Here is an 8,516-nt window from a genome sequence, read left to right on the forward strand (position 1 = left end):
ACCTTGGACAAGTTGCTTAACCTCTCTCATCCTTAGTTTCTGCACCTAAAAGAGTGGGGTGGAGGAGGCCCCCCCCCCAATTTTTTTTAATTTTTAAGTGGGAAAATAGGACTATGTACCTTACAGGATTATTGTAAGCTTTAAACAAGATAATGTATGCAAATTACTTGCTACATTCATAAAGTAACATACATAAGCCATGTGAAGTGCTCCATAAACCAAGCTTCAAAACAAACAAAACCCTGAAATTTACATTCAGAATTGCTAAAATGTTTTCCAGTAAACCATTTTGAAAGGAAATCTTTCCAAAACATTTCTCACCCCCACCTTGTGTAATGGTGTGTACCTAATCCAGTTTAGGTCTTTCCTCATGACTCAGGGTCCTTGTTTTGAACATGAGTGACTGCACTGTCCTGGAACACAAGATGACCTCAGTCAGGGGGATGATGATCTCTGGGGTTTCTAATATCCATCCCCCCGCCCCACCCCCCCCGAGCACTCCCACAGCCTCTGTGCACACTTCCATAATAGCACTTACCACACAGAGGCAAAAATATCTGTTTACCTCCTTTCCCAGGGCAGGGGCCAGGTCCTGAGTAAGTGTTTGCTGTTGAATAAAGATCTCCTCAGGCCCCACTTAAAGGGTTGGGTGTCAGGAACTCAGAAGCAAGGCTTGAGTTCCTTCATTCAGACACTTTAAAATGCCTCTGTATCCTCAGCCAAGGGCTAAAAGCTCGGCTCTATTTTATCTCTTAGAGATAGCCAAGGACAGAAATTGCGTTCCTCCTTAGAACCATGCAATGGTTTTCAATTACTACTGGGGCAAGAGGTTATTTACCCTTCTGGTCAATTGTAGCCCATTCCTTCTTCTTTGGTGCTCTGTTCTGCTTTCATTGGCAGCAAGTACATGGGAGCCAGACAGCCCTGAGTTCAAACTCTGATCTACAATTTGATAGCTGTTTTAATTTGGCTGAGGCACTTCAATTCTCTGCTCAGTTTCCAAATCTGTAAAATGGGGTAATAACACTCAGCATGCAGATTTGCTATGGGTATGGAAATGACAGCAGAGGTATTTCAAGATGTCCTCTTAGGGAAGAGTTTTGATAACGTGTGCTTTGATAATTGCACTGGGGTTAGGGGCAGGGGTGGGACTCTAAGAAGCTTCTCTGAGCAGTATTAGATGGCCGTGAACCTGACTTGCAGAGAGCATGACCTATTAACAATCAGGCAGCTTTCTTTGCAGAGCACAGAAGTGAGCAGATACCAAGCTGCTCTGTATGACTGAGACTGGTGGTTACTTCTCAACAACCATTCTCTCCCCATACTTCACCCTTGTGTCCAGAACCCACTTTCCAAATCTATAGAATAAAGAATATTAGCTTTTATTATTAAGGTACAAGTTTGTAACTCAATCCTGGTGGATGAATTTAAAGGCAAATCTTCTGAAATATTTCTGGGAAACGTTTTCATTTCTGATGTTGGGGGGGGGAGGCAGTTGGGTGGGCAGGGAATGAGGAGAAATGCTCCTCTTTTTATCTTTACTTATAATTGTCTGCAGATAATATTCCTGGAGCTATGGCAGCCATCATGTGACCATGAGGGACAACTCTGACAATGAAAAACCTACAGGCTATGGATGGCAAAGAGGAAAGGCAGAAAGAAAGTGCCTGAGTTGGGTGCTTGATGACATTGTGCCTCTGAATTAACCAAGCCTGAAAATGATACCTCCAGACATAATAATAAACACTATCGTTTAAGCGATATTTAGTTATATATTCTGTTACCTGTTTCCTTATTGTATAGTCAGCATAAAATTAGGGAGGCTAAACCTTGGAGGTGGGAGGAGGAGGAGGCTTGATGATAGCACAGCAAAAGAGGACATTAGACAAAAGCCACTTCTGTTGAGGATTTTAACTTTTATTGGATGGGCAGCGTAAGCCTCTGCTCCACTCTGGGAAGCTCCAGTAAATTCCACAGTGCTTACAAATACTTTGGGGGCTAGTGGATCGTTCTAGGGGATTTGAACAAAGGTTGAGATCTACATCAAGAATGATGCCTGATGAAAGCAGAGACAGACCTGGGAGTAGCAGTACTTCTACGTTATGTAAAGGTTAGAGATCGTATCTGTCAGGCATCTACAATGGTGCTTAGAATGTAGGACACATGCAATAAATGATAAATGCTATTATTATTTTACATCACCAGTATTATTATCTCAGCTCCTGATTGGTAGCCAGCAAGGAGGTAGAAATTAGATGCTTATGGGTAAGCCTGTACTTGGGGGCAGACCCAGCAGTAGGCTTTGAGGAGAAGTTCTGTGATGAAGGCTGTAGGAAGACAGCATGGGACCAAGCATCACTTGGCTGCAGGCCTGGAAGGTGGGCAGTTGGCACCAGGGGCATCTAGCAGAGCTATGATGATCCTGCAGATGGAGCAAATGGCTGGACCAGGGTCCAGGAGAGGGAAATGGGAATTTGTTCCATGGGCATAGAGTTTCAGTTATGCAAGATGAAGACGTTCAGGAGCTCTGTTGTACAGCAATGTGCATATAACACTACTGTGCTATCGACTTAAAAATGGCTAAGATGGTAATTTTATCTTTTTTGTTTCTTATTACGAATTACTAGGACTAAGGCCTGCAATCATAACAGGCTCAACAGGAGCCTGACTTGTTTGGGTGGGCCTTCCTGAATTTTCCCTGATGAGAAAAGGGTAGGTCCCAGATCCAGATTGAGACTGGTTCTCCACCTTCCATGTATAAGTCGAGTTTTAAACATACTGTGTATAGGTGTGTGTGTGTGTCTCGAGAGTCGTATACATCCTGTGTGTGTGCGTACACATCTACACATAAAATCTCCTCTTTCTGTTTATGTGTGTACGTGTATCTCCTTATCTTACTTACCCTCTCATAAAGTGCCTTGAGTGCCAACCTAATTTACCCTGACAGCTATGGGGAGCCCCCAAAACCAGGGTCTTGCTTTGATCAGTGAGGTGTGACAGGATGGGCCGTTGTGTATGTTTCCGCCTGCTTCCTTGCTCTTTTCCATTCTGCCATAGGAATGGAGTGTTTCCAATAGGAGCTACCCCTGCAGCCTTGGTCCCAGAATGTGGAAACGCATGGGGAGCAGAAGCAGAGCCTTCACTGATGTGGTGGTGAACATGTAATGGCAGAGTGAAGGACATTGGTTGTTACGAGCCAACTCAAGGAGTCATGTGTCACTGTGGTAAAACTGACTAATAAATCTGGGCAATCGCCCATTGCCAATGCACAGAATCAGGGGCAATCATAAGTCATTGCTGTTTTAAGCTACTACATTTTAGAGTCTTTGTAAGATAATAGTAGATAGCTGGGGCATCCCGTAAGGAAAGAATGCCAACCTGAACCAAGGCAAGGTCAGATGAGAGGAGAAGATGAACTGAGAAGTATTAAAGAGGTGGTTTAGAACTCTTTCAGTCACTAATGGTAGAACTTAACCAAAAAGTGGAATTTATTGGGTTAAGGTACTGAAAAGGATTCAGAACTAAAATGATGTCACAGGGTTCAGTTTCTCTATATCTCTTGGCTCTACCTTCCCTTAGTTGAGTGATTCCCTGGACTCTGCACAGAGGATTCCAGTGACCTTGGGTATAGTACCTCTCGGTTTATGTCTTCCCTATTTCAAGTCCGGTAGAAAAATCTTCTTTCCTGATCATGCTACAAAAGTTTTGAGATCCACTTTGAATAGACTGGCTGGGGTCATAGGTCCACCCCCAAGAAAATCCCTTTGGATGAGTGGAAATGGTGGGGGCTAGAGAAGAGAGTATATTGGTTATGGCTCCTTCTGTTAAAACTCAGGTTTTAATTAAAAAAAAAAATTTTTTTTTAGAGACAGAGAATGAGTGAGGGAGAGGGGCCAAGGGAGAGAAAGAGAATCTTAAACAGGCTCCACACTCAGCACAGAGCCAGATGTGGGACTCAATCCCATGACCCTGGGATCATGACCTGAGCTGAAATCAAAGAGTCAGATGCTTAACCGACTGAGTCACCCAGGCGCCCTTCAAACAGTTTTTTAAGAGGGGAATTTATTCATTCATATAACTAAAAAGAGAGATAGAAAAATTCATGGACTGTTTCAACTTTAGGTGCAGTTTAATTTAGAGCTAAAAGAACATCACCAGAATTCACCTCTTGACTTTTCAAAATTACCACCAGTCGAGACACTTGTTACTGGGGATTTTGAAAGCCAAGGAAAGGTGGGTTTGATGATCACAGGTTTCAATGGGTTTGAGGATAACAGGTTCCAATCAAATATATGGGGTTCTTCCTTTTAATCACTTTCTGCAAACCAACACAGCTATGATCTTGGTCTTGGTGTATGGTCATAGGTTAACGTGTAGTGAAGAGTTGGTGTTTAAGTTCATCATTGTTCCAACTGTCTGCAGAGACAAGATTGTAAAACGAATTCAGATTGCTTGAGTTTGGATCCTGACTCCCACACTGATTAGCTGTGTAACCTTGGGCAAGTCATTTAACCACTCAGTGTCTCAGTTCACTCATCTGTGAAATGGGAAATGGCATTATCTACATACCTTAAAGGGTTGTTATTAATAACACACGCAAATCACTTATAAGAGTGTTTAGAGCATGCTAAGTGCTTGATAAATGTTCATTATTATTCTCATTTCTACTGTAAACAAATGACCACTAATGTAGACTTTTTTTCAGAATTATGACCATTTTAGATGGCAGGTGTTGGCCTGGTTTAGATTTATCTCTTGGCAGTGAGTGACTGGAACTGTACCTGCTCATATTATGCGTCAGAAAACATCCTGACAGAATTTTGCTGTGTATTTACACTGGCCCCAGCCATGGTCCCATCAATTACTGGACTGTAGATACCTTCCAAGAGAGATACCTCCCCTTTATTTGTACCTCTTTGGTATGAAAGGAAACCTTTCAAACCTAAGTAAAGTTCAATTAAAGGCCTAAAAGGGGACAAAATAAAGGTTTTTGAAAACTACTATACATTTTTCAATCCAGCGCTGAATAGTAAGGGCAGAATATTGTCCTCTATCTTTTTACCATCTTATTACATAATCTTGATTTTTTTTTTGAGAAGCTTAGAAAATGGAAATTTCAAAGTAAGTGTGATAGTCGCAATTCATAGGTTACTGAGCTTCTCCTGGCTATTTTTGTTTGGGTTGTTTTGTGTAGTTGCAGTTGATAGAACAATTGTTCTTGAGTCTGGAATTATCTTGGCTCTGGCTGCCTGCATTCCTAACTGCAATGTGTCCCTCTGTGAGAGTAGCAGGGATTAAGCTCTGTGGGCACATTATCCACAGCTTTCTCTCTCTGTTTTGGATGTTGTTACATAAGGCTTCATATTGACCTGAAAGGGGGAGGGGAGAGTGGATAGGGCTGGGGAGACACTTAGATGACTTGAACTACTTCTTTAAATATATATTCAAGTTTATTTATTTTGAGACAGACAGAGAGAGAAAGAGAGAGAGAGAGAGAGAGAGAGAGCACGAGTGGGGTAGGGGCAGAGAGAGAGGGAGAGAGAATTCCAAGCACGCTCTGCACTATCAGTGCAGAACCCGATGCAGAGCTCTACCCATGAACCGCGAGATCGTGACCTGAGCTGAGATCAAGAGTCAGACACTTAACGGACTGAGCCACCCAGGCGCCCCCAATAACTTGGAATACTCTCAAAAGTGTTGGGATGTGTAACTTCCATGGGTTTTATCTCTAGGCTAAAGAGTGGTGGGGAGGGGTATGTGAATTTCACCTGATTGTTCTCCAAGTCAGCTTTAGTTAGCCAATAGATTTCTTGTACAAATACAAACATTTGCTGGACATATTCTTGAATCAAATTTCAGGGATGGCTTGGGAATCAGAAACCTCCTGGGTCATACTTAATAGATCTAAATAGCTACCTGAGTCTAAGGTTTCTCCAGGGAAATTCAAGTTGTTTTTTGCCTACAGAAGTTTGATGTCCTAGATGAAGAAATAAAATAATGTTAAGTGTCCTGTGATGCTCTGAATTTTAATTCAATTTAATATTTTTGGGTAGCCAGCAAGATTTATTGAGTACTCAGAGCATGAAGAAAATATTGATGTCTAATTTGAGTCTCAAAAGCTTTCATTTTGGATCCCTAAATTAATTGTAATAATTATAATAATTATAATAGTTCATTAATTATAATAGTTTTATTAAGCAATTAAAATGTGCTGGGCATTGTACTGCTTACTTTAATGGTGTAGGTATTTGTATCTCTGCTTTATAATTTAACTAACTGAAACTTTGAAAGTTTAAGAAACTCTCCTGTGGTTACAAGTCTGGTGAAATATGGGAATCTGTTGTTAATCTATGTTCTTTTTGGTGGGGGGGGGGGGAGTGGGAAGAGAGAGTAAGCAGTGGAGCAGGGCAGAGAGAGAGATGGAAAGAAAGAAACAGAGAGAATCCCAAGCAGGCTCCATGCTCAGCACAGAGCCACAACCCTGGGATCAAGACTTGAGCCAAATTAAGAGTCAGATGCTCAACCAACTGAGCCACCTAAATCTGCCCCTAAATCTGTGTTCTTTCTAAGGCAGTGCTGTCCCATAGAACTTTCTGTGATGATGTTCTATATCTCTGTGGTCCAATGTGACAGCCACATTGTGGCTATTGAGTGTTTGAAGTGAGACTAGTGTAACTGAGGAAATCAATTTTTTATTTTATTCAATTTTAATTAAAACTAAACTTTATTTATTTATTTTAAAGGTTTATTTATTTGTTTTGAGAGAATGTGTGTGCAAGCAGAGGAGGGGCAGAGAGAGTGAGGGAGACAGAGAATCCCAAGCAGGCTCTCCTCAGCACGGAGCCTGATGCAGGGCTCATTCCCATGACCGCAAGATCACCACCTGAGCTGATATCAAGAGCTGACCACTTAATCTACTGAGCTACCCAGGTATGCCTAAAATTAAACTTTAGTAGCCACATATAGTGGCTGCACCAGACATCACATTGTCTGGTCTATGAACACTTGAACTACTGTGATCTCATGTGTAGTCCATTTAGATATCAAAGACATCAAATGTAAAGATGTAGTTGGAGAAAAAAAAATGTCATGAAAATCAAAGTCATTTATTATTATTATTTAAAAATTTTTTATTTGGGTACAGTTGACCAAAGCAAAGTCACTTAAATTGCAGAATTCAAAGGGATGTGGACCTCAAAGTTAAATGACTCATAAAATTTAGGTAGGAAAAACTTCTTTTGGAAAATTTCTATTGTGCTCACTTCAGCAGCGCATATACCAAAATTGGAAAATTTCTATTGTACGTTTTACTTGGTGATTATTAATATATTGGCAATGTTGATTGTAAGGGGCAGAGCAATTTGAAAAAGGGAAAAATTTGTTCCTGGAACTCTACTCTTACTGCAAGATTCAGTTCTCTAGGCATTTTCCAATCTAGGGAATCACAAATTCCCCGAGTAGCAGGGACACAGGAGTATGTTTATAATCAAAGTAATTAACAAAACTGTTTTGATTTCTACTTTCAGGTATCTCCTGCCTCCAGTCATCTGGTTTTTCATAAATGGCTTTAGAGCTGAATATTTACAAACTGGAGTCTTTAATGTTCAATATTCATAAACAGCCTATGCCTCCAACAAACAGTGATACGAAAACAAAACATAAATGCCTACTTAATAGAACTCTAGATGATAGCCCTTCCTTGTCTGACCTCTGGATTTATGGTTCGTCAGGCTAGGCTGTCTCCCAGACCGGCTAATTTGACTGTAAAGTCTCTTTTCAGTAGAGACCAGTTTTCTTGCACTAGTTTAATTCTTTCTTAGTCGCCAGTCTACCTAGACTTTTCTTCTTTCTCTTTCAATTGATTACAACTTCACTGTCCTGTGGAAATCTCTTTGTTTACTGCTGTGGAAATCCAGGGGGGCCAGAACCGGGAACATGGCTCTCAGCAACGCTGGGTCCTGCAGCAGACGGGTAAACTGACCAGACCTTGCATATGCCCTAACCTGAGGTTGGAACTACTCCTGCCCCCATCTCTCTGTGTGCCTACCCTCAGAAAAACAGATTACAAATGTGGGCACCAGAATCAGATTGCCTGGACCCGATCTCCTCCTGGCCAAGCAAGAGTTACTTAACATTTTTTGGCCTCACACTCTTCATCTATAAAACAGGATAAAAATAGTTTCTATCTGATAATAGTGTTGTGAGAATTAAATGAAAATAAGGGCTTAGCATGGTTCCTGGAACATGTGTCCACTCAATGATTATTGATTGTTATAATTATTGGTTATCATTATTCTTTAATGACCATAATCCCCTTCCTTAAGGTAATGTGACTTTTTTTATTAAAAAAAAAATTTTTTTAACGTTTATTTATTTTTGAGACAGAGAGAGACAGAGCATGAATAGGGGAGGGGCAGAGAGAGAGGGAGACACAGAATCTGAAACAGGCTCCAGGCTCTGAGCTGTCAGCACAGAGCCCGATGCGGGGCTCGAACTCACGGCCTGTGAGATCATGA

At 41.2% G+C, this 8,516-nt stretch overlaps 1 long non-coding RNA gene across 1 annotated transcript; it reads left to right on the forward strand.

Moving 5' to 3' along the window:
* Positions 1-6,868: 6,868 nt before the first annotated feature.
* LOC123383113 lies at positions 6,869-8,190 on the forward strand. Its single transcript, XR_006592633.1, has 2 exons — positions 6,869-6,930; positions 7,527-8,190. It is a non-coding gene; the product is annotated as an uncharacterized LOC123383113 (long non-coding RNA).
* The last annotated feature ends 326 nt before the right edge of the window (positions 8,191-8,516 follow it).

This window comes from Felis catus, chromosome A1, assembly GCF_018350175.1.
Source record: "Felis catus isolate Fca126 chromosome A1, F.catus_Fca126_mat1.0, whole genome shotgun sequence".
NCBI lineage: Eukaryota > Metazoa > Chordata > Mammalia > Carnivora > Felidae > Felis > Felis catus.